Source organism: Panthera pardus, unplaced genomic scaffold, assembly GCF_024362965.1.
Source record: "Panthera pardus isolate Hobbes unplaced genomic scaffold, ASM2436296v1 HiC_scaffold_21, whole genome shotgun sequence".
Lineage (NCBI taxonomy): Eukaryota > Metazoa > Chordata > Mammalia > Carnivora > Felidae > Panthera > Panthera pardus.
In genome coordinates this window covers 61,565,636-61,592,649 of record NW_026526777.1, presented here as the reverse complement: position 1 = coordinate 61,592,649, position 27,014 = coordinate 61,565,636, and the positions used below count along the sequence as shown (strand labels likewise).

At 37.7% G+C, this 27,014-nt stretch overlaps 1 protein-coding gene and 1 pseudogene across 9 annotated transcripts in view; both read left to right on the top strand.

The window, feature by feature from the left end:
• The window catches only part of RGS7 (regulator of G protein signaling 7), a 517,170-nt gene that overhangs the window by 392,994 nt on the left and 97,162 nt on the right, over nt 1-27,014 (top strand). The gene's annotated exons all lie outside the window — the stretch shown is intronic.
• On the top strand, nt 8,815-9,751 carry LOC109251508 (60S ribosomal protein L6-like; annotated as a pseudogene).

Genomic DNA, 27,014 nt, shown 5'->3' with positions numbered 1-27,014 from the left:
GATCTCGCAGTTTGTGAGTTCCAGCCCTGCGCTGACAGCTCAGAGCCTGGAACCTGTTTCAGATTCTGTGTCTCCTCCTCTCTTTGCTCCTCCCATGCTCCTGCTCTGTCTCTGTCTGTCTCTCAATAATAAATAAACGTTAAAAACAATTAAAAAATATTCCTTTACTATCTTTTTAAAGTCTATGGTATCAGTAGTAATAGCCCTTTTTAAAATTTATTATATTAGTAATTTTTGTCTTTGTTTTCTTGGTTAGCTTGCCTAGAGGTTTATTAATATTGATCTCTTCAAATAACCAACTTTTGATTTTATTAAATTTCTTTACTGGTTTTCTGTTTCAAGTTCATTGATTTCTGCTGTAAATTCTTAGTATTTCTTTTCTTCTTCCTTTGGATTTAATTTGCTCTCTTCCTTTTCTTCACTTCCTATTTTGGAAGTGTAGTTTATTGGTTTTAGATCTTTTTTAAAAAATGTATGTATTCAATGCTATACATTTCCCTCTAAGCACAGCCTTCACTGCATTACAGAATTTGATAACTTGTATTTTTAGTGTCCTTTAGTGAAAGTGTTGTTTTTTTTTTTTGTCTTGAGAGTTTTTGCAAACGTTATTTTCAAGTGTGTTGTTTACTTGCAAACATTTGAGGGCTTTCTAGTGATCTTTCTGTTACTAATTTCTGGTTTAATTTCATTGCTGTCTGAAAGCACACTCTGTAAGATTTCTATTTTCAAAATTTGTTAGAGTGTACTTTATGGTCTAGGACAGGGCCTGTTTTGGTGAATGTCCCATTGGAGCCTGAGAAGATTATACATTCTGCTATTGATGGATATAAATGTCAATTTGATCTGATTGATTGAGGATGCTCTTCTGTTCAGCTTGTCTTTACCAATTTTTCCACCACGGGATCTCTCAACTACAGATAGATGTGTGCTGAAGTCTTTAATCATAATATATATTTGCCATTTCTCTTTGAAGTCTCTCAGTTTTTGTCTCAAGCGTTTTGATGCTCTGTTATTAGGAGAATAAACATGGATTTTTATGTCTTCATGAAGAATTAACCCCTTCATCATAATAATGTCTCTGTTTCTTAATAGTTGCTATTTTTTCTGAAGTCTGCTTTGAAATTAATTTAGCTAATCTTCTAGCTTTCTTTTTATTAGTGTTAGCATGGCAAATTTTTGTCCTCCCCTTTATTTGTAATCTATCTGTGTCTTTATTTTTAAAGTGGGTTTTTTGTAGACAGCGTATAATTAGGTCCTATCTTTTGTCCACTCTGAGAGTCTTTGTCTTTTAATTGGCATATTTAGACCATTACATTTAAAGTGATTATTAATGTAGTTGGATTAATATCTATCCTATTTGTAGCTATTTTCTATTTATTTCCCTTTTTCTTTGTTTTTCTTTTCTTTCTTTCTTTCTTTCTTTCTCCCATCTTTTCTCTGCCTTCTCTTCTTTTAACTGAGCATTTCATATGCTTTTAATTGTTTAAAGATTCCCCTAGAGTTTTAAATATGCATTTACAACCAATCTAAGATCACTTTCGGATAACACTGTAAAGTTTATGAGTAGTATAAGGACCTCATAAGAGAATATCCCCACTTTCTTCCTCCCAACCTTACAACACTGCTGTCATTCCCTTCACTTAATTATAAGCTATAATCACTGAATATATTGTTGCTGTTACTATTTTGAACAAATGATTATCCTTTAGATCAATTAAGAATACTAAAAATAAAATACTTTGTTTTGCCTTCATTGACTCCTTCTCTAGAAGTCTTCCTTCTTTATGTGGCTCTGAGTTTCAAACTATATAACTTTACTTTTCTTTGAAGAACTTCTGTTAGCATTACTTAAAAGACAGGCCTACTGACAACAGATATCCACAATTTTCATTTGTCTGAGAAAGTGTCTATTTCTTCTTCACTTTTGGAGGATAATTTTGCAGGATAAAGAATTCTAGGTTTTCAGTCTTTTCTTTCAACATACTAAATATCTCATTTCACTCTTTTTTTGCTTGTGTGGTTTCTGATGAGAAATTTCATGTAATTCTTATCCTTTGTCCTCTAAATGTGTTCCCCCCCATCTTCCTCCCAATTTTTTTCAACGTTTTCTCTTGGTCTTTGGTTTTTCACCTTCAGAATATAATAGAGATAGATGATAGATAGATAGATAGATAGATAGATAGATAGATAGATAGATAGAGATAGAGATACAGATAGATATAGATATAGATAGATATATAAATATAGATAGAAAGAGAGACAGAGACAGAGAGGGAAAGAGGGAAGATGTTTTGGTATTAATCATATCTGATGTTCTATGAGCACCCTGGATCTGTGGTTTGATGCCTATATTTGTTTGCTAGGGCTCCCATAACAAAATACCACAGACTAGGTAGCATAAACAACAGAAGGTTCCCCCCCCCCCCCTTCATTGTTCTGGAAGCTAGAAGTCCATGATCAAAATGCTGTTAGGATAGTTTTCTCCTGAGACCTCCCTCCTTGGCTAGTGATGGCCACCTTTTCACTGTGTTTTCACATGGTCTTTTCTCGATGCATGCATATCCCTGGTGTCTCTTCTTCTTCTTATAAAGACATCAGTCATGTTGGATTAGGGTCTCAGTCTTATGATCTCATTTAACCTTAATTATCTCTCTAAAGGTCCATTTCCAAATGCAGTCCTATTCGGAACTTACTGGGAGTTAGGGCTTCAGCATATGAATTTTAAGGAGAAACAGTTCAATCCATAGTACTGACTATTACTAATTTGGGACAATTCTCAGTCATTGTTGCTTCAAATATTTTTTCTGTTCTTTCTTTGTTCTTTTCTGGTACTCTCATTGTATCTCAGTTTTGCAAGTTTCTTTTTTTTTTATTTAAAAAAAAATTTTTTTAACGTTTATTTATTTTTGAGACAGAGGGAGACAGAGCATGAACAGGGGAGGGGCAGAGAGAGAGGGAGACACAGAATCTGAAACAGGCTCCAGGCTCTGAGCTGTCAGCACAGAGCCCGACGCGGGGCTCGAACCCACGAACCGTGAGATCATGACCTGAGCCGAAGTCGGATGCTTAACCGACTGAGCCACCCAGGCACCCCTCAGTTTTGCAAGTTTCTATTGACATCTTCAAGCCCACTGATTTCTTTCCTTAGCTGTGTAATGTTAATATTAATATAATATTTAATATGATATTAATGTAATGCAATTAATATTAATATAATATTAATATTAATAAGCCCATCAAAGGAATTCCTCATTTCTAGTACCGTGTGTTGATTTGTGTTTCCTTTTGATTGTTTTCTTAGCATATCCATCTCTCCGCTTACATTTCTCGCCTGTTCTTGCATGTTGTCTACCTTTTCCATTAGAGCCCTGAGTATCTTAGTCACAGTTGTCTTTAATTCCAAGTCTGATAATTCCTGTATCCCTTCTACATCCGAATCAGCTTCTCATGCTTGCTCTGCCTCTTCAAACTGTTTTTTTGACATACCTTGTAATTTTTTGTTGAAAGTTGAACATAACGTACTGCATAAAAGAAACTAAGATGGCCTTTAATGTGAGGTTTTATGTTTAACGAGGCCTTAGGCTGCGTCCCCTGTTTCTGTAGCTATAGGTTTTGGAGGCTCTATTTTCCTCTGGTGTATTTGTTTTTGGCTCCCCTATTGTATTTGGGTTTCCTTAGATATTTCTTCTGACATAAGGTCTGAGACATGAGTTTTGTTTTGTTTTGTTTTTTACATTTGCTGCTTCTTTTATACAGGAACCTTTTATCAATGTGGAGGGAGTTGTGTGTAAGTGTGGGAAGGGAAGCAGTATATAGTCCAATGATTAGATCTCAGTCTTTTATTGTGCCCCTGAGCTGCGACCTTCACAGATGCTCCTTGGTTGTTTGAGATGATCTCCCCGGCCCCCTCCCTCCCCCCTTAAGTGACATAGGAACAGTATAAGGGGCTTAAATTGGTTATTTGTTTATCCCCAGGAAGCAGACAAGACTGGGCTGGAATTGGTATTTCCCTTCCCCCCAGGTAGTTTAGACTCAGATATAACCCCAGTTTATTAGGCACTGTAATATAGTTTCGCCTGAGAAAAGCTTTGTTAAAAAGAACAGAATGTTCTGGGTGTATTTCAAAATGGTTGCTATTTCCCTTTTCTTGTTGGAAGCATGAGGGAATTTTTCTCAGATCTTCACTGCGAGAAGCTGGTAGGGCTCCTGGAGGTAAAATTCACAAATGGGTGATGTCCCCAGTCCCCCGGAGTTTTTAATGTTCTAGCTTGTTCATACTGAGCTTCCAGCAATAAGTCAGTTAACAGTTTTAATTTTCCTACCCCAGATGGAGGTTTCTGCTTTTGGGCTTCTGCTCCAGTGAGTCCTGATTTTCTGTATATGCCTGTCTGCCTCTCTAGTTTAGAGACAGTGATTTGCCCTCTGGTCTCCATTCTCTGATGGATCTAGGAAGAAACAGTTGGTTTTTACTTTATTCAGCTTTTTAAAGTTTTGTGAGGATAGATGGGAATAACGATTTCCAAGCTGTTTACAGCTGGGCCAGAAACCAGAGAGCAGATTTTTATAGGGGAAAGGAAGAACAAATCACTACTAAGCAAGTTGTTTTTGTCTATTTTGTTTCTGCTTTTATTTCATTTTATCTTCAATATTTCATCATGGGATCATCTCTCAATCAACATCTGAGAGAAGTGGGAAACAAAGTTGGTTGTATCTTTTCCATGTGTTCTCCCTTTCCCCTGGCCTTTGGAGGATGTCTGAAGTCCAACCATCAGAGTCATGGAAAATTTGAGGCTGTTATTTTCCTCTTGATTTCCCTGTAGCTTTGGAAGTGGCCTAGAATGGAAAAAGAGAGGAACCTGGCACACAAAGTTGGCAGACCTTGATAAAAGGGTAGACAAACAAAGAGTGCATCTCAACTGAATTCTAATAATCCTTGCATGTTTTTAAACTTTATATCCATTCCACCATAAATCTGTGATGAACAGAATTAACATGTTAATGTTCTGACATGTTTTCCCCAAAGCTATCATGATCAGTGGTCACTTGCAAATTAATGTGCCCTGGCACAAGTTCAGAGATGCATCTGGAAAGAAAGATAAAACATCACACCCCACTAAGAATGTCACATCATCATTCAAAATTACAGAGGCTCTGGGATAATTAAAATTTTAAAACACAAAATTAAAAAAATTAAAATCTCCACTGATTCAGCTAAATTGCAGGAATCTTCTAATTTGTAGAATTGATGAACACCCATGCATCTCTGTTAACAAAAAAGAAAAGCTATACTGTATTTTTATGACTATAGTTATAAAGGGTAGTATTGGTATTATAATCTATTTTGTAAATTAAATATTCACCCTGAACTAGTTTAGCCAAAACAAAAAACAACAAACCATGTCCTAAAAACAAAACACATTTACCCAGTATAATGTGAGAATTAACTCATCATCCAAGACTTTTAGTTAAAAAGAAGTAAAGAATTTATGACATCTTTAGAATATATATATTGGCACAAATCATTCTCCTCCTTTATAAAATGTCCCACACAGGGGCGCCTGGGTGGCTAAGTCGGTTGAGCATCCGACTTCGGCTCAGGTCATGATCTCGCAGTCCGCGAGTTCGAGCCCCGCGTCGGGCTCTGTGCTGACAGCTCGGAGCCTGGAGCCTGTTTCGGATTCTGTGTCTCCCTCTCTCTGTGACCCTCCCCCGTTCATGCTCTGTCTCTCTCTGTCTCAAAAATAAAACGTTAAAAAAAAAATTTAAAATGTCCCACACTTCGTCATTTCAAGACACGAAACTTACTGATAAAAAAAAAAAGTAAGCCACTAAACAGTTGACTTTTACCTGACTTTGGCAAAAATTAAGACACCTGATTTACTCTCTTAACTTATATTGACATGTGCATATATACATTTACATATGTGTGTGAATATCACACACACGTTTGAGTGTATTATATGTATACGTGTATCATGCCTACATACAATACACATATAGTTATCCAAATGGAAAATTTAAACATCCCTAAACATGGTATCTACAAAATAAAATTAAGACTCTATTAGTATTTTTGAAATGCATCTCTAGTTCTAATCTCAACTCTAGAAATGCTCCCTGTTGTACTGAAAAGAACTTCACATATTAACTGAGCCACCAGCTTGGAAATCTCTTGATGTTGGTTTGTCCAAATAGTGAAGCATATCTGTTGAGAAGACTCATGCCTAATGACTTGCATTATCTACTGGTTTCTGGTTTGGCCCTTCCTTAGCAATTCCCTGGCCTCTGCTGGCTTGTAGTCTTGTCTTTATGCCACCCACAATCAACAGTATGACAAGAAAAAGAGAAACACATTTGATATTTTATAGCAATGCATATTCAACTTTTAACTGCCTAATTAATGTCTGCATTATTTTGTGTCTTTACATTATTATTTATTCACATATTACGAGGAAAAATTTTTCCATTAATCAGTCTATGATACACATATGTAAATATACATGTGTATGTTTGTGTATATGTATTGGGGGTGGGTGATGGATGATTGCTCTGTGTACAAAGCCCAAATTTGGAAGCCTTGAAATCCATTATAATATGAAATAATCAAAATGCTTCCTAATAGGGGATTAGTCTGGATGCCTTTGCAAGTCACTAGAATGGAGTTTTGGGGACCTGTAGTCTCTCAAGTGCCTAATATTTCACTCTTTCTCAATGTATGGCCCTAACTTATCAGTATCAACTGGGATAATTTTAAAATGCAGAAACCTGGCCTCTTTCCCAACCAATGAAATCTAAGATGCCAACCCAAGAATTGGCATCAATAAGCACTTCCAGATGTACACTAATATTTGGAAGCCATGCAGTCAATATTTATTTAGCTTACCAAGTCAGATTAATTATTTTTAATGTTTATTTTTGAGAGAGAGAGAGAGAGAGTGTGTGTGTGTGTGTGCGTGCGGGAGGAGCAGAGAGAGAGAGAGCGACACAGAATCTGAAGCAGGCTCCAAGCTCTGAGCTGTCAGCACGGAGCCTAATGGGGGGACTCAAACTCGGGACCGGTGAGATCATGACCTAGGCCAAAGTTGGACTTAACCGACTGAGCCACCCAAGCGCCCCTGCCAAGTCAGATTAGTTTGATATTTGCATTCCTGGTGGTTTTACATTTTGTTTCACTTTATTTTTTTTTTAATTTTTTTTAACGTTTATTTATTTTTTTGAGACAGAGAGAGACAGAGCATGAACGGGGGAGGGTCAGAGAGAGGGAGACACAGAATCTGAAACAGGCTCCAGGCTCTGAGCAGTCAGCACAGAGCCCGACGCGGGGCTCGAACTCACGGACCGCGAGATCGTGACCTGAGCCAAAGTCGGCCACTTAACCGACTGAGCCACCCAGGCGCCCCAACATTTTGTTTCACTTTAAATGGATATCCCTGTTTATCCAACAGCATTTCAAATAATAGTATATCAGACATTTGAATAAGAGTTCACAGCTTATATCGCATCTTTACATACATTATCTGATTTAATCCCTCACAAAAAAATCTTCAAAATGTCATTAGCCATAGTCAACAGATGGAAAAAAAAAAGAGCCAGAGAGATAAAGAGTCTTCCCTATTTGCTAAAAACGACACAGCCAGGATTGGAGCCAGGATTTCTGAGTTTTATGCTTTTCCCATAAAGCTCTACCACACTTGCCTTACTTTCATGGTCCAGTGAGCATGAGAGTTTCTCAGATTTGCATACCATGGTGGTGTTTACAAGATTTACAACTAGCTGGATGTTTAGCCACACATGGTCAGTATGCAGCTGCCAATGTAATTCTGGAGTAAAGGAGTAAAGGAGAGAAGTCAGCATCAGATGGGAAGATTTTTGAGTCCTCAGTGTCTACAATGTAATTCAAGGCATGGTTGTGGACAAGATCATTCAGGAAGGACATGCAGAGTGAAACAAAGAGAAGGACCAGGTCAGAATTTCGAGAATATCAACATGTAGGGAGAAATTGCCAGAAGAGGAGCCAGCAAAAGGGAATGAGAAAAGGATGTGGAGATCAGATTCCAACGAGGGAATGGGCAGTGAGGAAACTGGGCAGCTGGGACTGCTTTCTCAACTACTTGGCAATGGAGTGGGAAAAAGGAACAGAGATGAATGGATAAATAAGGGAAGAGAGAAAAGAGGTAAAGAGTGAGCCTACTCACTGGATGGAAATGGTGTTGCAGGGTCAGTGGCATGGCCTTCACTATGAAAGTGGGATTTATTTGGAAAATAAGGGGAAGCTTCAGTGAACAGAGAGGCATTACAGTAGGGTGAGCAATACATCTGTCACAGGTGGTTAGCTTCTTGTCCAACAGACAATAGGAATGAGCAGAGTATTCCTTTCTCAGTCCAGAATCTAGCACCTCTCCCTCTCTAGAATACTGATCCTTAATGGGCAATGCTGTTTAGGAAATCATTTTCTCATCTATCTATGCTATAATTTACAGCTGAATTTCAACCACTCTATTATGGCACATTTAGGTAGGGTAAAAGATAATGTCTCCATTATCTTACCCACGTACGTTTTAGGTAGGAAAAAAATGACCATAAGGTGGCAGTGTATAGGATAAATTACAAAATAGGTGTATCTATTTCAGAAAAAAGGAGTATGGATACCTCATATATGAACTGTAATGTATGTGTGCTGTTTACCTGTGAAATTATTGGAAGGTTATTGTCTAGGAATGCCACTGATACAAATATGCATCATGGGATTAACTAAACAGTTCTGAACAATCTAAGTGGATGATGATGACTTAAGATAAGCATTAATGTTGAATTATTTAAAGCCATGGAGCTTTCCCATCTTGCAAGATGGCAGGCGAAAAAGCTGAGAAGCCGGATGCTAAGGAGAAGAAACCTGAAGCCAAGAAGGCTGATGCTGGTGGCAAGGTTAAGAAGGGTAACCTCAAGGCTAAAACGCCAAAGAAGGGGAAGCCCCACTGCAGCCGAAACCCTGTCCTAGTCAGAGGAATTGGCAGATATTCCCGATCGGCTATGTATTCGAGAAAGGCCATGTACAAGAGGAAGTATTCAGCAGCTAAATCCAGGATTGAAAAGAAAAAGAAGGAGAAGGTTCTTGCTACTGTCACAAAACCAGTTGGTGGTGACAAGAATGGTGGTACCCGAGTGGTTAAACTTCGCAAAATGCCTACGTATTATCCTACTGAAGATGTGCCTCGGAAGCTGTTGAGCCACGGCAAAAAACCTTTTAGTCAGCATGTGAGGAAACTGTGAGCTAGCATCACTCCTGGGACCATTTTGATCATCCTCACTGGGCGCCACAGAGGCAAGAGAGTGGGTTTCCTGAAGCAACTGAGCAGTGGCTTGCTACTTGTGACTGGACCTCTGTCCCTTAATCGAGTTCCTCTGCGTAGAACACACCAGAAATTTGTCATTGCCACCTCCACCAAAATTGATATCAGCAATGTGAAAATCCCCAAACACCTCACTGATGCTTACTTTAAGAAGAAGCAGCTGCGTAAGCCCAGACACCAGGAAGGTGAGATCTTCGACACGGAGAAAGAGAAATATGAGATTACAGAGCAGCGCAAGGTTGATCAGAAAGCTGTGGACTCGCAAATTCTGCCAAAAATCAAAGCCGTTCCTCAGCTTCAGGGCTACCTCCGCTGTGTTTGCTCTCACGAAGGGAGTTTACCCTCACAAATTGGTGTTCTAAATTTCTTACAAAGAACCTAATTAAATAACAGATCCATCTCAAAAAATAAAAAAATGAAAAATAAAGCCATGGACATCAGTCACTGAAAATCATGCCCAACTGAAAACAACACTGGGGCTTCAGTAATGATAAAATATTCTCCTGGAAAATGATTGGAATCTCAATTATCCATGGATATGTGTGTTCAAAGCTTTGCAACGTTCTGGCCAAGTATCATGTGACAGACTTCTCAGCAAAGTCTGCATTAGAAGCCTCAGTAAGTTCTATTCACTAGCTGATTTCAGTTTCTGCATTCCAGATTTTTTTAAAATTTTTTTTTCAACGTTTTTTATTTATTTTTGGGACAGAGAGAGACAGAGCATGAACGGGGGAGGGGCAGAGAGAGAGGGAGACACAGAATCGGAAACAGGCTCCAGGCTCCGAGCCATCAGCCCAGAGCCTGACGCGGGGCTCGAACTCACGGAGCGCGAGATCGTGACCTGGCTGAAGTCGGACACTTAACCGACTGCGCCACCCAGGCGCCCCTCTGCATTCCAGATTTTAACGTAACCTTTTTTGCCTGATATTTCCTGATGCAAACTGAAGGAATACTTGCATCACTGCGTCCTTTACAGCCCTCAGGATCCCTGGAGCAGTGCACTGCAGGCCTTGCATTGACAAACACAGCTGTAGGGGTTTGTTTGAATTAACAAGCTCTCCTAATACCAGTTCACTGAGGACACCTTCTAGCTTCCTTGTGAATCACTTGACTCACACAATCAGGTGCCTTTCTTCAAGTGACACAATGGAAGCACTTAGGAAATTGTAATTGTGGTTATTATGTTTTGGGACCTGAATCAGGATGGAAACATTCTGGTTGAAGTGGACCTCTTTTTTTTTTAATGTTTATTTATTTTTGAGAGGGATAGACAGAACATGAGCAGGGGAGGGGCAGAGAGAGAGGGAAACACAGAATCTGAAGTAGGCTCCAGGCTGTCAGCACAGAGCCAGATGCAGGGCTCGAACCCATGAACCACAAGATCATGACCTGAGCCAAAGTCGGATGCTTAACAGACTGAGCCACCCAGGCACCCCTAGGTGGAGGTGGAATGGGAAGAAGGTAGGGAGCTTTGATGGTGTCAGGGTACAAGCAAAACATCCCATTATATTTAGGCTTAATAACATCAGGAAGTACATTTATTTCATTTAAAGTCTTAGTAAGCAAAAAATAGCTAGTCACCATGGCAGTGATGAAAACAAAAATGATCTGGACTCCCCATGCAGACTTTTTGAAGATCAAAGAATGAAAACGAAAGTTAAAAAAAAATACAGAAGACTATAGGCAAGATCATTTATAATTTAAATAAATATTAATATTCCTGGATTGTATGAATTAGAAGTACTATTTCATGAAGACTCAATTTTCTCAGGTCTAGCAATTAAAGCTGAAAAGACAGTTTTGGTTAATAAGCATATCAGCAGGAGAGGTATTATTTTTTTCATTGTTTGAGTATTGAGTGGCAGGGGTGGAAAACAGACTATTATAGCTCACTTAGTTTTCAGTCTTACTTTGAAATGTTAACCTGGGAAATTAGAGGCAGAACTTTTATGCCTGAGTGGTAAATAGTCTACACTGTGTGATTCTCTGGTTGGATAACAGAGGTTTTTTGTAACATGAGCTGAAACAACAAACATAACAGTACTTCTAAGTCCATGTGATTTGCCAAAAAAAAAAAAATCCCTTAATTAAAACCTGCTTAGGGGCACCTGGGTGGCTCAGTTGGTTAAGCTTCCAAATCCTGTGGTTTGGGCTCAGGTCACGATATCATGGTTTGTGAGATCAAGCCCAGTATTAGGCTCTGCATTGACAGCACAGCATGGAGCCTGCTTGGGATTCTTTCTCTCCCTCTATTCCTCTGTCCCTCCCACGCTCAGGTGCACAATTTCTTTCTCTCTTTCAAAATAAACTTTAAAAAAATTTTAAGTACCTGCTTAAAGGGGGATTTGCATATCTGTTTTTACATTCCTCTTGAGCAAAGAAGGGGTGGGGGGACTTTTAGTATTTTGCTTCTACATTTTCTTAACAGAAGGGAGATTTAGATTTTTTAAAAAATTTTTAATGTCTTTTTATGTTTTAAAGAGAGAGAGACAGAGCACAAGTGGGGGAAGGGGCAGAGGCAGAGGGAGACACAGAATCTGAAGCAGGCTTCAGGCTCTGAGCTGTCAGGACAGATCCCGATGCAGGGCTCGAACTCACAGACTGCAAGATCATGACCTGAGCCAAAGTCAGACGCTTAACCGACTGAGCCACCCAGGCACCTCTATGTTGTTTTAAATCGCATTAGGCAAAGGCTGTCATGAGAACCCTGGAAAGTGAAACAAGAGAGAAAACCTGAGGACCCTGGCCAGGATCTGAATTTTCTGTGGGTGTAGGGGCTGTATGCACTAAAACTCTTCCCTACCCCAGAATGCTACTGTCAGTGTTAGACCATGACCTCCTCCAGCCGTGGAATGTCAGAGCTGGAGGGAGCCTGAGAAATGATTCAATTCAATGGTCTCAGCTAACGATGAGGCAACTGAGCTCCAGAGAGTGGCAGGACTTACCAGGCCAAGGTCATACCCCTCATTATTGTCCAAATTTAGAACACACTATAAAGTGAGATAAGTAGGAAGATAGCTGAAGCCCTATTTAGCAGAGCATCCAATAAAAAATTTCAATAACTTAGTCTTAAATGGTTGCAACTGTTCTCAGGCTACCAAGTATATACTAAATGTGCTCTGCCATTGTGTTTCTATTATTGCTATGGAACAAATTCTGGCAAGCTGAATTTTCTGTGATTGACCTGGTCTGTGCTTTCATGCTAAGTTAGAGGTGTCAGATTCTTGTTAAGAAGTTTCTCTTTAAGCCAAGAAATATTTTTCTAAGGCTGCCCAAACTCCTGCTGTTGCTTTATGGTTTCTTTATAAAGCCTTGGCTGGCTCCCAACTGTTATAATAAAAGTGATAACACATTGTACTCCCAGATCACTGTGGTATTTGTCAAGTTTCAGGCTATACCTCAGGCTTTTTCCTTGGGGTGGCAGGGAAGCAGAGGACAAGGCTTGCAAACTCTTCTTTTTGCTGTTGTTGTTGTTGCAAACCCTTCTGAAACATATTTCTGTTTTAGACATATGTTGCCAGCTGAGTAACTCTGCTTAGTTTATAGAGAGAACCCGAATTCCACTGCCTAGCTGACTATTGCAATTCTCTGTTCAAACCACCCGATGAAAAGACCCTTAAGATAAAATGTGTCAGGAGTGAATTCTGGGAATGGAATCACTAGGACACTACTTAGCAATTGCTGAGTGCACTTTGGAGGTTCAATCCTGCACAACGGCTCGTGCAGTACCTTGAGAAGACATTTAATGAGACACTGGCAGTCTTTCCAAAGCACAGTCACACAGAAACACAAGGAGATATCAAAGTGAATAGTTCCACAACCAGCACAAACTTGGGGTAAACTTTATAAACATTTGCTTAGAGATCCTGGTCCCATGTAGCATCTGTATGCCTCAGGCCACTGTAGTGAACACACAGAGGACTTCCCACCTGAAGTCTGTGTCACAATATAAGTAGCAGGACCATGCCAGATGGCAGGTTAGATGGACACTGGGAAATTAGAAGTTGAAGATTCAAAGCCCCAGGTGACATTTTCACAAATTAGTTTTATTTCACACCTGACACAACCAATTATGTCAATGCAATTCAACAAATACTGAGCATTTAGGGGTGTGCAAGGCCTTGTGCTCATGCAGTGGCAGGAACAACGGTAAGTGAGAGACGGTCCCTAATCCACATCCGCCAGCAGTCAAGGAGAGGTAACAGGCAGGCTCCACAAATGAACCTTACCCTTCAGCATACCTCCAGTATGACCTTTCTCTCACCTCTAGCTCTTTGTCTCAGACATACATCAGCTCTGGACTTGAACTCCACACCTTAGAACTTCTGCGAGGACCCTGAACACGTTGCACTTCACTTACCATTGTTTCTGCATGATGCACTGGGAAGACCATGAGTTTGGGAACCAGAAACACTGCTTCATATCCTCACTCAGCATTTACTAGCTGTGGCCTTGTGTCAGTGACTTAACTTTTTGAATTTCAGTTTCCTCATCAATATAATGGGATCTCAAAATCAAATCGCATTTTACACCTAGCAGAGCATCAGTCATAAATGTTTACTCAATCAGTAGTTTTCTCTCTTACTCTTTTGCACATCCCCACAGATTTGTGGGCTTTTTGATGCTCTTATTCTCTTTTTTTTAAGGTTTTACAGAATCTGAGTTCATAACAAAGGACTCTTTTATGTATTCTTCATTGTATTCAAAATATATTATGTTAACGAAGCAGAGAAGAAACTGAGGGCTGCTGTCTCAGTTATTGCTGGGTTTATGAATATAAGATCTTTTTCTGGCTTTCTAAAAAAATGTGGCAAGCACCAATTAACTCATAATGCTGTGACAACAGTCTTAAGTGGATTTTGATTTGCAAATCACATTAATCTTGTCTTGAAATGTCTTCATTGGTTTCCTTGGAAACTTTGAAATTGATTTTAAGGTGCACACTCTAAGTTTCAAGGCTCATAACCATAGCGATATGGATCATTTTAGCTCCTCATGGCATTTAAATCTTCTGCCCTCTGAGCTGGAAAAAAGTATTAGCTACTGGTAACCTTTAATAGTAGGTGCACTGCAATGTTTTAGAATCATTTATGATATTTGTATATTTAACAATGTATGAAACATTATAAATAATATGAATTATTCACTGAAATTGGAAAGAATATGAACTGTGTTTTATTTGTTTTTTTAATAGGTTTATGTCCATCTGCTAGCATTATTTTTCTGCAGTCTAAGGCTAATATCACACATTATCCAGCATGGTTGACTAATCAATATTCTGTGTTAGGCAATGCATATAAACCTTTACAAACCTTCTCTCCCCAACCCCTAGGGAATAACAATTTACTCTATAATAGTAAAGAAGTATTCTCTTTTGAAGCAGATTTTCTAAACTTTAGATTTCTACTGCTTAATCTTTCTGAGCAAGTTGAGAATGACAGAAATTTACAGAGAGAGAAAAAGGAAGACAGAGAGAAAATGTTATCCTTTTGTAAAACTACAGGTGACTGGCATATATTCAATAAGAATACTCAAGTCACTCTAAATTATTAGACTTACTCCAAAACTACAGAAGAAAGTAAATTTATGTTATACTCACACCGTGCATGTATGTCTGCGTATGTGGACCACACAAAAAGCATAGCAAAACATGCTTTAAGTAACGTCAAAGCTGTATATCATTAACAGTCTCTATCTTTTCTGGGAGAAGGTTATGCATTGTTTATTTTTAGTTAATGTATTATTTTGCTAAAAAAAGTGCAGTGGATTCCAGTCTCTTCTCCACCCTGACTCCCCTCTTCCAAAAAGAGGGAATGACTTCTATTTGTATCTTGGAAATTATGCTGAAAAGGAAAGAATGAGATGCAAGAAACAGTGATAAAAAATTGACAAATGCCAAAACAAACACTGCTTTTTAAAAACTAATTAATTTTAGAGTTTAAATCAAAGTAGAATTAAAAAGGCAGACAATAATAATATATCAGTTCTGAAAATCTCATATATCTCCTATGTTTGACAGTTTAAAATCACTCTTCAAAATGGTATTCTCAGGGAAGAAAATCACATTGGAAATTTCAGAATAGTTAGGACTGGGCTACATTTTCCTCTGGAGGTATTCACAGACTTGTCAAGGTTTCCAGGGAACCATAGATTTAAACAACTATGTTTCCTCATTTTTTTTTTTTTACAGTGGACTTTCTAACCGTTATGAAATTTTCCTATTAAGAAAAAGCTTTTATATTAAGTGAAAATTTTTCAATAAGGTTTCACTTTTTAAAAATTATTCTTTAGAAAATGTTGCAATATATTTATGTTTTTTCATAAACTATAGATTAATAACAATTGTAAAGATGACTGAAATCAGAAAAATTTTTCATAGAAGCCTTATAATCATAGGAAATTTTCAAATGTCAACTAATTTCTAAATATAGTTCTGTTGTAAAGCAGACTAACAAGTGATCAGTTCTATAGAGATAGTGTAATTAATGTATGAGTTCAAGAAGAAAGAATAATACAAATTCCTCCCACAGAAGAGGTTGTCCATGTATTTTCTTTGCTGTTTGCAGCCCATATTTTTTTAAATGTGGGTATTTACATTTTAGAATTATATGATTTATTAATATTTAAATTTATGTCAGGGGTGCCTGGGAGGCTCAGTTGGTTGAGCCTCTGACTCTTGATTTCAGCCCAGGTCATGATCCCAAGGCCGTGGGATTGAACCCCACCTCAGGCTTCACACTGAGCATGGAACCTGCTTAGGATTCTCTCTCTCTCTCTCTCTCTCTCTCTCTCTCTCTCTCTCTCTCTCTATGACCCTCTCTCCTGCTTGTGTTCTCTCTCTAAAAAATTAAAAATAAGCAAGTTAATAATAAATTATGTCAAAATTTTTGGAGTCAAATTAAAAATGCTTTTTTTTTTTTTCCCTGAGGTGAGTCCATGCTTTCATAGAGGGCATCCTTGGAGGAAGGTTGGGCGTGACAAATTCCAGATAAAAGGGTTCTAAGACATATTCAAAAATAACACCCAGAAAAGCATGGTTAAATATTTGATTTCAAGCTCCATTATGGGAGAAATATGTATGATTTTAACATAAACTATATAAATAAGGGAAAAAGAAAAGTGAGTCCTACTAAGTTCCTGCTGCTTATCTAGAAGAAGATTTTTTTTTTATTTCTTAAGGATGTCTTTATGTGTAACTTTTTATCACAATAGATTTATCCCCATCGTGGAAAGGAGAAGAAAATCAAAGGAAAATTGAGTCATGTAAAAATGTCATGGCTAGATTAACACAGTTGGATCTTTAGGACTAAGCAAACATACCGTCAGCTTAGGGAAGCCTTTCTTGCCCCCATCCTCTCTGCCCAGATGAGAGGGGCAGGCAGCTATCTTTTTTCCCTGGATTGTGAGTCACTTGAATGTTTGTGGACTAGTTCTTATTTCACTTTGTATCCCCTGTGCCTAGGACAATAGCCGAAGTTTCAGTAGGTGTTCAATAAACATTTTTGAGTGATTCCTAGGGTTTATTTTGTGGTCCAATGAATTATACTTAGCTTTAAAGACGCCAACTATCTATGCTCAAATTTGTAGGAAGAAAACAACGTAGGGATTGTGAACAGCAATATTTGAGATGACCATCTTTGAATTTCAACGAGGACCTCTATACTTGTCCTATGGGGCTTGAAATTACAGTTAAGCAGTCATAAAACATCCCTTGTCCTAGAAATCAAGAGAGATTTTTAAGGGACAAAATTGTAAGATGTCAAGTCCATCAAAAGTTGTAAATTGATGAAAGCAATGTAGAATAGTTGGTTTTAATTTCATATTCTAAATGGACATACAATTGTTATGAACCTCAAAAAAGAATACGAGCAAGTGTATGAGAGAAACTAATTATAGGATACATTATACATACTCTGATTTTTTTTTTAATTTTTAAAAGTTTATTTATTTTGAGAAAAAGAGCAAGCAGGATAGGGGCCAAGCGAGAGGAGAGAGAGAGAGTCCTAAGCAAGCTCTGCACCGGCAGTACAGAGCCTGGTGCAGGGCTTGAACTCACGAGCCGTGAGATCGTGACCAGAGCTGAAATCAAGAGGTGGACACTTAACTGACTGAGCCACCCAGGCACCCCCATACTCTGATTTAATTAACTTATATGAACACGAAATAAGGAAGCAGTGTGAGGGATTTTACCACAAACTACCACTGCCAGAGTCAGCACCTGATAAGATACTCCTATTCTCATGGAGTCTCTGGGATACTCTAGGAACTTTTTGTCCTAAAGCCTTGAGCTGAGCCCTTCCTCTTCCATTTACTACCTCGGAGAAATTTAGCCAAACTCTTCCATCTTCAGCCTTATATGTCCAACTATATTGCATATATATATATAAGATTAAATGTATCTGCAAATGTAAGATTAAATGTATCTTCAATGAAACTGATTATCAGCTTTTTAGCCAAGTCTGATGAAAATTCTAAGTATACTTCAGATTGAAGGGACCATATAACTTTTTGTTTAAAAAAAACAAATGTCTTTTTTAAACATTTAAAGGCAAAGAGTGAGCCTGCTCACTGGATAGAAATGGTGTTGCAGGGTCAGTGGTATGGTGTTCATTATGGAAGAAAGTGGGATTTATTTGGAAAATGAGGGGAAGCTTCAGTGAACAGAGAGGCATTAGAGTAGGGTGGGCAATATGTCTGTCACAGGTGGTTAGCTTCTTGTCCAGAAGAGAGTAGGAATGAGCAGAGTATTCCTATCTCAGTCCAGAATGTAGCACCTCTCCCTCTCTAGGTGGGGTATATGTTTGTAGCTGACATCATTACTGTCAGGCGCAGAGAAGGTGGAGAGGAGATACGTGGAAGTGACTTGTACACTAAATTGGCTTGGAAAGTAATGGTGGTTATTCATTTATTTATGAGATGTATAGTGAATACTAAAAATAATTATCGTTTACCTATGTGTCCGTCTCCTCCCAGTTTAACGTAAGGATTGAGGCAGCTAGGAATATTGACTGAATTTTCAGTGTATCTAAGTGCCTAGAACCTTACTTGGCACACTGAATGAATTAATGAACAAATGAATACATCTCAGTTTATATAAAGTTACATCGTAAATTTGAAAAAAAAATGTATCTTTTTTTGTTTCTTAATATAGTTGGCTAATCATAGCTTAAAGAAATGTATGCATTACAGAGAGATCTAGACTATAAATATACTGTTGAATATTTAAAATGGAATTATTGCCAAGGTCATGAAGTCAAATTCTAACTTATTTCTAAAAATTATATGTTCCTTTCAATCTGAAGTGTACTTAGAGTTTTCATCAGACTTGGCTAAAAAGCTGATAATCAGTTCTGTTGCAGATACATTTAATCTTACATTTGCATAATACCTTCTACATTTTCAAAAGGTCTTTACATTGATCATTTCCTTCAATTTTCACAGCCATCATATGAAGTCAGAAAAAAATGTATTAAAATTCCCATTTGTCAGGAATCAGACTCAGAAAGGACAGAAAACTTTGTCACCCACCTAGGAACAGGCATCACTTGTTGACTTTTGAAATTATGTCTCATCTGTTCATTTGTCAAAGCCCTAACTTTTACCTGTTGTGTGTTTTTCTTGGGTTTGTGAAACAATCTGGTTTATTTAATTTCTTTACAACCTTAATTAGAATAACTTACCATTTGCAGACCTGTAGTGCTGCTCTGGTCACAGATGCTTTTGCTAATATCCTTTAATCAGGACACCTCTGGGGAAGGTCCATGGAGGGAACCTATCAGAATTTCCAAAGAACAAGAAAGAAATATAATGAACACGTAAAGTCAAAGAGCAAAACATAAACACAAGAGTTCAGGAAACAGGTCCTTAGATGTTTAGCAAAGTTATGTCACCCTAATCCTCTCCTGCCTTGATCAGGCTACTTTACTCTTCTTACTTTGTACTGTCCTGAACATCCTAGGCCTCTTATTTCAGCCTGGAGAGCCATGAAACTGTTCTCCAGGTTACTTTGCGTTTTAGGATACACCCTTGACTCAGAGTCTGTACTGAATATTTCTCCAAATAAGAATAGTTCTTTCCAGACAACTGGGTTCAAATTTCAGTTCAGCTCCTTAATAGCTATATACTTGAACAAGTTAACTCTCTGTGCCCAATTTTCTCATCTGTGAAACAGAGATAACAGTAATACATCCACCTGATGGGGTTGCTTGAAGGATTAATTGTCTAATTTATAAAGCATTAAAATGGTGGCTGGCACATAGCAAGAGCTAGATAAGTGTTAGCTATTACTATTATTATTAGTATTTTCATCACTACTCTTTTTATATCCCTTATTATTTTCAAGCTTTTATTAGTATAAGCATTATCTTCTCCTAAAAAGAAGAGAAACAACCTCAAAGGTCATTGTGGTTCTGTCCATAAGGAAGCAGATGGTTTCATTTTATTGAGGCTACTTTATGTAGTGCTGACAGGGGTGGGGGGTGGTTGGAGTGCAGAGGGGGCGGGGAAGCCAAGGTTCTCAACCAGTTTTTGTTTTGGCAAATAGGAGTGAAGAAATAAGAGATGGAAGGGAACTTTGAGAGGGAAGTTGCATATAGGTTAGCCAAGTTACTTTTAAAAATCAGCTTTTCCTACCCTATTGGCTGCTTCTCTGAGCCACCATCAACCTCCAGTATACATTGGGAGAGGTTGCCATAAAACTGACCCAGGGCCATTTTGAGATTCACTGTCATTTAGAGATTTTCTGTGTTCAAGTTTCAAAATCACTATGTGAGTCATATCAGATTCTCTCTATTTAGATTTAGATTCTATTTAGATTCTCTCTATATTAGATTCTCTCCATTTAGATAAATAACAGAAAACAGGTGTGCTATTTTCTAACAAAAAATAATATATTTCAACCACATTAACATAGCAACTATGTTGTGTTATTTTTCTATTGCATTGTTATTATTAAAAATTATGTTATCTGTTCTCTCCCATTTACTATCCATATACCTCATATGAGCTTGACTAATTTTCTACAAAGTTTATTTATTTATTTTGAAAGACACAGAGCTAGCACAAGTGGGGGCTTCACCCCAGTATCTATCATGGTTTGGTGATTAACCAGTGTTCCTTGATGTCTAATGTTTGACTTTGACTCTTGCCTCAACTAAGAATTACTTAATCTCCTCCTACTTGCATTACCTCATCTGCAAAATGGGAAAACTAATAGCACCTGCTTGGTGTGGCTACACCACTTGGACAAGATAAGTATGTGAGATGTTTGAATAGTTCCTGGCACATGGAAAGTATTCAATAAATATTGGACATTGCTTTCACATTATTCATAGTACTATACGTTGCCCATCACTCTAGACCAGTTCCCTATAAGCTAAGAGCAGTGATGGACCACTGTCCTCATCACTTTATCCCCAGGGCTTAGAAGAACACTTGTACTCTGTAGGCATTCAATGAATATTTGCTGAATGAAGGAATGCATCCAATAGCCATCACATCTCTTGTACTTTTTCTTCTTCTTCTGTTTTTTTTTCCCCCGTCATAAAGGCAGATATTCAGTTCTTCTCCAGGAACTAAAGATACTTTGGAGACTCATGTAATTACTTCACATAGACCCCTCTCATCCTAAGATTCTTAAAATCTTTATAAAACCGACACTTTTCCATTTTTACCAGCCAAGGCTGAAAGAGTAATTGGTATGATGTGGCCCCCTGCGGGTAGAAGACAGTATTACAGTGAACCCAGCTCCAGGCTTCTGACCCCCATCACCCTATATGTACTTGGGCAGTTGGAAGTTCTGTCTTTTTTGCCCTCTCGGGGCCCTCTTCACTTTGAATTTCTCTGGAATGTAAGCTCATTGAGAATAGGACCCTTGTCTTTTTGTTTTATTCACAGTTGTACTCCCACCATCTGGCGCATAGCAGGCATCTAGTAAATGTTTGTTGAATTAAATAAATAAATGAATTTTTAAAAATCGTTTTCTATCATTTTTCTCTCCTGATGGCCCAAAAATCTGGTGCAGCTATTAACATAAAACATTGATCAGTTACTTAGTTTTATATAGAGTTTCAGTATTCAGATGATGAGTGATAATAAGGGTAAAAAGGATGAGAAAGTAGAGTGAATAATGAAATTAAAAATATAATTTAATGGTTGCCTGTTATGAACAAAACTGGTCATATGTTTAAAATTGAAGTATGTTTTAACATAAAGTTTGGAAAATATTTCAAGATTGTTGGACAGTGTACTTCAGATGTAACAACACATATGTACTTAAGTTTATTATTTAAAATTCTTAGCGGTGCTAATTCATGATAGTTCTGCAAGGAAGAGACAGTTCACAAGTGAGATACTAAAAAATCTCAAGGGCCCTCTCTGCAGTGTCCCATTTGGAAAAAAAAAAAAGCTTTATGTAGAAATCCATAGCCAACAAGGCTTTTAAAAGGATAGTTCACTTGTAAAAGTACTCTGTAATTTCCTATAAGAAGAAACTTGTCCAGTGAACCTGAAAAACAGTACAGCTAATAATTCCATACATTACTTTCCCTTTGGAGTTAACACAGCACTCGTCAGTATATCGTGTCCTATAATCCTAACCTCAATCTTGTGGAATAGATGCACCAAGTATTTTTATCCTCATTACACAGGTGAGCAACTGGAGTCTCATGAAGGTTAAGTGCCTTTTCCAAAATCACAGTTAATGAGGGTGGGCAGACTCCAGATCTGAAAACTCATGGACCATTGCTCCTACTACGTACTACACCCCATGGCCTCTCCTAGGATATCTGTGATTTTGTCTTTCTAAATTGATGATCGGGGATTAGACAATAGGCATAGCATGAGTCTCATGTCCCGAGTTATCAGTAATTTCTGATGTCAATTGCATCCTTTTATAGATTATAATATTATTTTATAACATACTGCCTGTGTCTTTTTCCTTTTATCTAAGAAACCAAGGAAAAGGAGTGGGGAGGATCCAAGTTCAGATATCCAAAAATACTATTTATGACTTTTTTTTTAAAGGTTTATTTATTTTGAGAGATTGTGAGTGGGAGAGGGGCAGAGAGAGAGGAGAGAGGGAGAATCCCAAGCGGGCTTCATGTTATCAGTGCAGATAGTGATGTAGGGCTCATGAATGGTGAGATCATGACTGAACCGAAATCAGTTCAGTTGGACACTTAACTGACTGAGCCACCCAGGTACTCCCATGACTATTTTGATCCCAGTTCAGTGAATGTAGATCACTCATTCATTAGAAAGTTACACAGCTCTTTGGCATTATCTGTTAGGTTTCCTATTCCTGCTGGATGTTTTATTGATGTACTCTTGGAAAAGGCACCGATTTTCAGAACCTATTGCTTCATTTGATAAATTTAAATAAGAGAAAGAGAAATTAAGTGCTCCTGACCTAGTATTATGGGAAAGTTACTTGAAATTTAATATTTTTATCACAACAGTGGTTCTGAAATATCATGATAAAAGTTAAACTTTGGTGTTTCTTATTATGCTACATTAAAAAATACATTATTGGTTTAAAAACCTATTAAATGCTATAAGCACCAGAGATAATAATGCCACATAAAAAAGAATGAGAAGTCAGGTACTACTACGAGTAACTTCTGAAAGAGCTTCTGAAAGTTTTGAAGGTATCTTTGTTATCATAGAAAAGCTCTGTTTAACTCACTGCTCTCCAACAGAGGGAATAAGGTACAAACACACGCAGTTGATTCTTATTATTTGAGGTAGTCATGTCCTATAAAGTTGCCACAAATACTGTATTAGTAGATACTGAGCTGTTGTTCCTTGTGGAAATACAGGGTTCACTTTCTGCAAGCCTCAGGTACAATAATTATATCATTATAATATATAATATAATATATTATATATAATATATATAATAATATGTATAATATGTACATTATATATAATGTTATATATAATCATACAATTATATAATTAACATATATATGTTAAATATATATATACACATACACACACACACACACACACACACATATATATATGTATACACATAATTGCCATTGACCTTAAAACCAACAGCATCCTAACTCATGCATGAATGAAGTTTATCCAACATATATATCTTCTTCAAAAAGGACATAGCAGTCTTCTCGCATTTAGGAACACTAGACATCACGGCACCACTGTTCTTGGGGGTCATTTTAGGTAGCAAAATCACCAAGAAAAAGCACAAAAATGCAAAACAGGTGGCACTAAAAATACCACCAAAAGGGCACTTGTGTGCAGAATGAGCTGGAAAAGGAAGGCAGAGCATTGCCTTCTTCCACCTCCACCGAGAATGTGTACATCAGGAAACTCAAGTTTTGCTGCTCTGAATGGCTGTGAATGACCGTGAACACATCACAAGTACTGACTGAGGAGCAACAAATAAATTTTAGCAAAAGTAGGAAAATTTTCAGGTACAGAATCAGCAAATGATGATCAGCTGTAATTTTTAAGAGAGAGAAAGAAAATCTGAGGAGATAAAATATCTTGGCAACATACGGAATTACAAATTGCCGAAACTCATGAGCCTTAGCAAAGCAATCAAACCTTTTAGGAACCATTGGTATATTTACAAAGAAAGACAAATTAAACAGCTCTGTTTCATTTCTTTAGCAGTGTAAGTGGCTAGAGAATACAATCTGTAATATAATTTATGGATGAATGCCCAGAGAACTGGATTAAAATAAGATTCACAGTGACAGTAATAGTTCTTATATTTCAGAGCAACATTCTCAGAAATTAAGAAAAATGGAAGCATGTAGAAAACAAATGCAAAAGACTTCTCTTCTTAGCACTCTCTGAGAGCCAGTGTGGGGCTCCCATTGCTGCTGCCTTCCTATATTGCGTGTGATAAGTATCTGCTATGTGATTACAAACCCAAGAATCCTCTGACTCGCCTACTTATTATTTGGATGGCTCTGGAAATAGACTTAATCTCTCTGGATTTCACCTACTTATTTGTATGGCTCTGGAAATAGACTTAATCTCTCTGGATTTCACTATTGCTGTCGGTTGAATAAAGATGATAATACCTTTTCTGAGATAGTTGATGTAAGGCTGTGGATGAGATAATACATGTAAACGCCTCAAGATGCAGCAGTCTGTGTGGTAGAATCATCAGAGAGCACTTCCTCTTCCTTTAGGAGGAGATAGAAGTCCACAGCTCTGATTCTTTTCATTTTGTGGTGTTTGGCTACTATTCCAGAGATGCCCTAAAGGAATTCTTTCTTTTTACGATTAGACCTTCAAGGCAGTTATTTGAAGACTTTCACCATCCAGGTGTTCAATTACCATAGTAGATCTCTCTTAGCTTGATTAATCTTCTTTAGTTAAGGTATTTCATCTCATACAGCAGTGAAGTCCTACTTCTACTTTATAGTAACATGGTCTTCATTAACATATATCAAAAAATTAAATAATTTTAAAATTATTTTCATAATATGTCCTCTAGTTAATTTTCTGCTAAAATTTAATTTCTTTCAGTTAATTAATGTATGAGTTGCTGTTGAGTTATAAATTTTAAGAAAATAAAATTCCCTAAATTTTTGCTATTCATTACCTTTCATTCCTACAGATTCATTCCCAGTGGTTGAATCATTAAATGAGTATTAGATTTTATAGGACTGTGTTATCATTAAATTTAAAATTCCTTCAAAGAATTATTTTGGAAATTCTGTTCTTAAAGAAGATAATTACCTCTTCCCTTTAGAGTGAAATTAAGGGTAATGTTTTTAAGCTTTTCTTGTTTTTTTAAAAATCCAAAACTCGGGGCGCCTGGGTGGCTCAGTCGGTTAAGCGGCGGACTTCGGCTCAGGTCATGATCTCGCGGTCCGTGAGTTCGAGCCCCGCGTCGGGCTCTGTGCTGACAGCTCAGAGCCTGGAACCTGTTTCAGATTCTGTGTCTCCCTCTCTCTGACCCTCCCCCGTTCATGCTCTGTCTCTCTCTGTCTCAAAAATAAATAAACGTTAAAAAATTTTTTTTTTTTTTAAATAAAAATCCAAAACTCATCGAGGTTTTAAGGGTATGTTCATTCAGCATAGATACAATTACGAAACATGTTTGCATCTTGGGTGGATGTAAGAAGCAAAAATGAACTTACACACTATACTTCCAGGACATCTTCCAAAACTGCTCCTGCTGCCCCTGCATGGAATAAAAAGAAAAGAAAACAAAACTAGAATGGAAAGAACTACTAGGACAGTGTGGAAATTAGAGAATGGCACCACATACAACTCACTTGGAAGATGTATTCTTTCTGGAATCAACAGACATTAGCCAAATGAAAGGAAGATTAGCCAAATGAAAGGAAGTGATATCAGACTTACAATTTCTTTTCTCAAGAAACTAGGGCAGCTTTAAGGAATTGGATGAAATTCAGACCTACCCCATTAATGAGTCATCAACCCATGTGGGCTGGAGATAAAAGTAAGTATTGGGAGGGTAGGGAAAGGCTTGCCCTGTCTTGGGTTAAGATTTCTTAGCTTAAACGCAGCACTCAAAGAGACAGTCCTATGCCTTGTCTGATGTTTTGTCTCTGACATGGATTTCATAAAGCACCTCAGGCTCTCGGACGTTTAGGGAGCAAGCTTAAGAATAAAGGGGGGAAAGTGGGGAGAGGGGAGGAACGTAGGATCCTTGCAGGATTGTTGCTGTGGGCCGACAGCCGCCACCGCAAACCCAGGGTTCCTTAGGTCAGCTTCACCAGTGCAGGGGCCTCACTCCAAAATGAGTGAGCAAACGGCAGGGGAACCTAGAAACAGACAGGGTAGCCACAATGGGCCATGGCCCTCCTTTTTGGAAGATCTGAGTTGTGATAGAATAGTTTTCGCAAATTTAGTTTTAAAAAGAAATGTGCAAAGCAAAGTTTACTCACCTTAATTTTCCAAGACAACAGCTTTCTCTCCATGCCCTCCAGGATCTAAATAATTATGATAAAAGGAATTCCAAATGGAATGTGAATACTATAATTAATTTTTATAAAACTATAATAGAGCATACAGTCAAATCTAGTCACTAAAATTATAAAAATAGCAGAGAGTCAAGATGTATTATTTTCTTCATCGTTTATGGGGGGCAGCACTAGGCTGTATTTAATTTCTGCAGCTAAAATTCAAGAAAAATATATTAGACATTTATTTAAACATATGAGAATGGCCACTAATGGAATAGTAACAAGTTTTATTCCAAATTATTAAAGGATAAATTAAAGAAAACTCATTCCATGTCACAAAAAGTAGACAACAAAGAAGTTACAATCATGGAGGAGAGAGAGAGACAGAGGCATGAAGATGTAAGAAAAGGAATAACAAACATAGCTGATACAAGAATGAATGTAAATATTTAAGTCCATCTATTAAAATAACAGGCATCTTGGGGCGCCTGGGTGGCTCAGTCGGTTGGGCGTCCGACTTCGGCTCAGGTCATGATCTCGCGGTCCGTGACTTCGAGCCCCGCGGGCTCTGTGCTGACAGCTCAGAGCCTGGAGCCTGTTTCAAATTCTGTGTCTCCCTCTCTGACCTTCCCCCATTCATGCTCTCTCTCTGTCTCAAAAATGAATAAACGTTAAAAAAAATAAAAAAATAAAATAACAGGCATCTTTAAGTTAGCTCATAAATAAAAACCAATAATATCTGTCT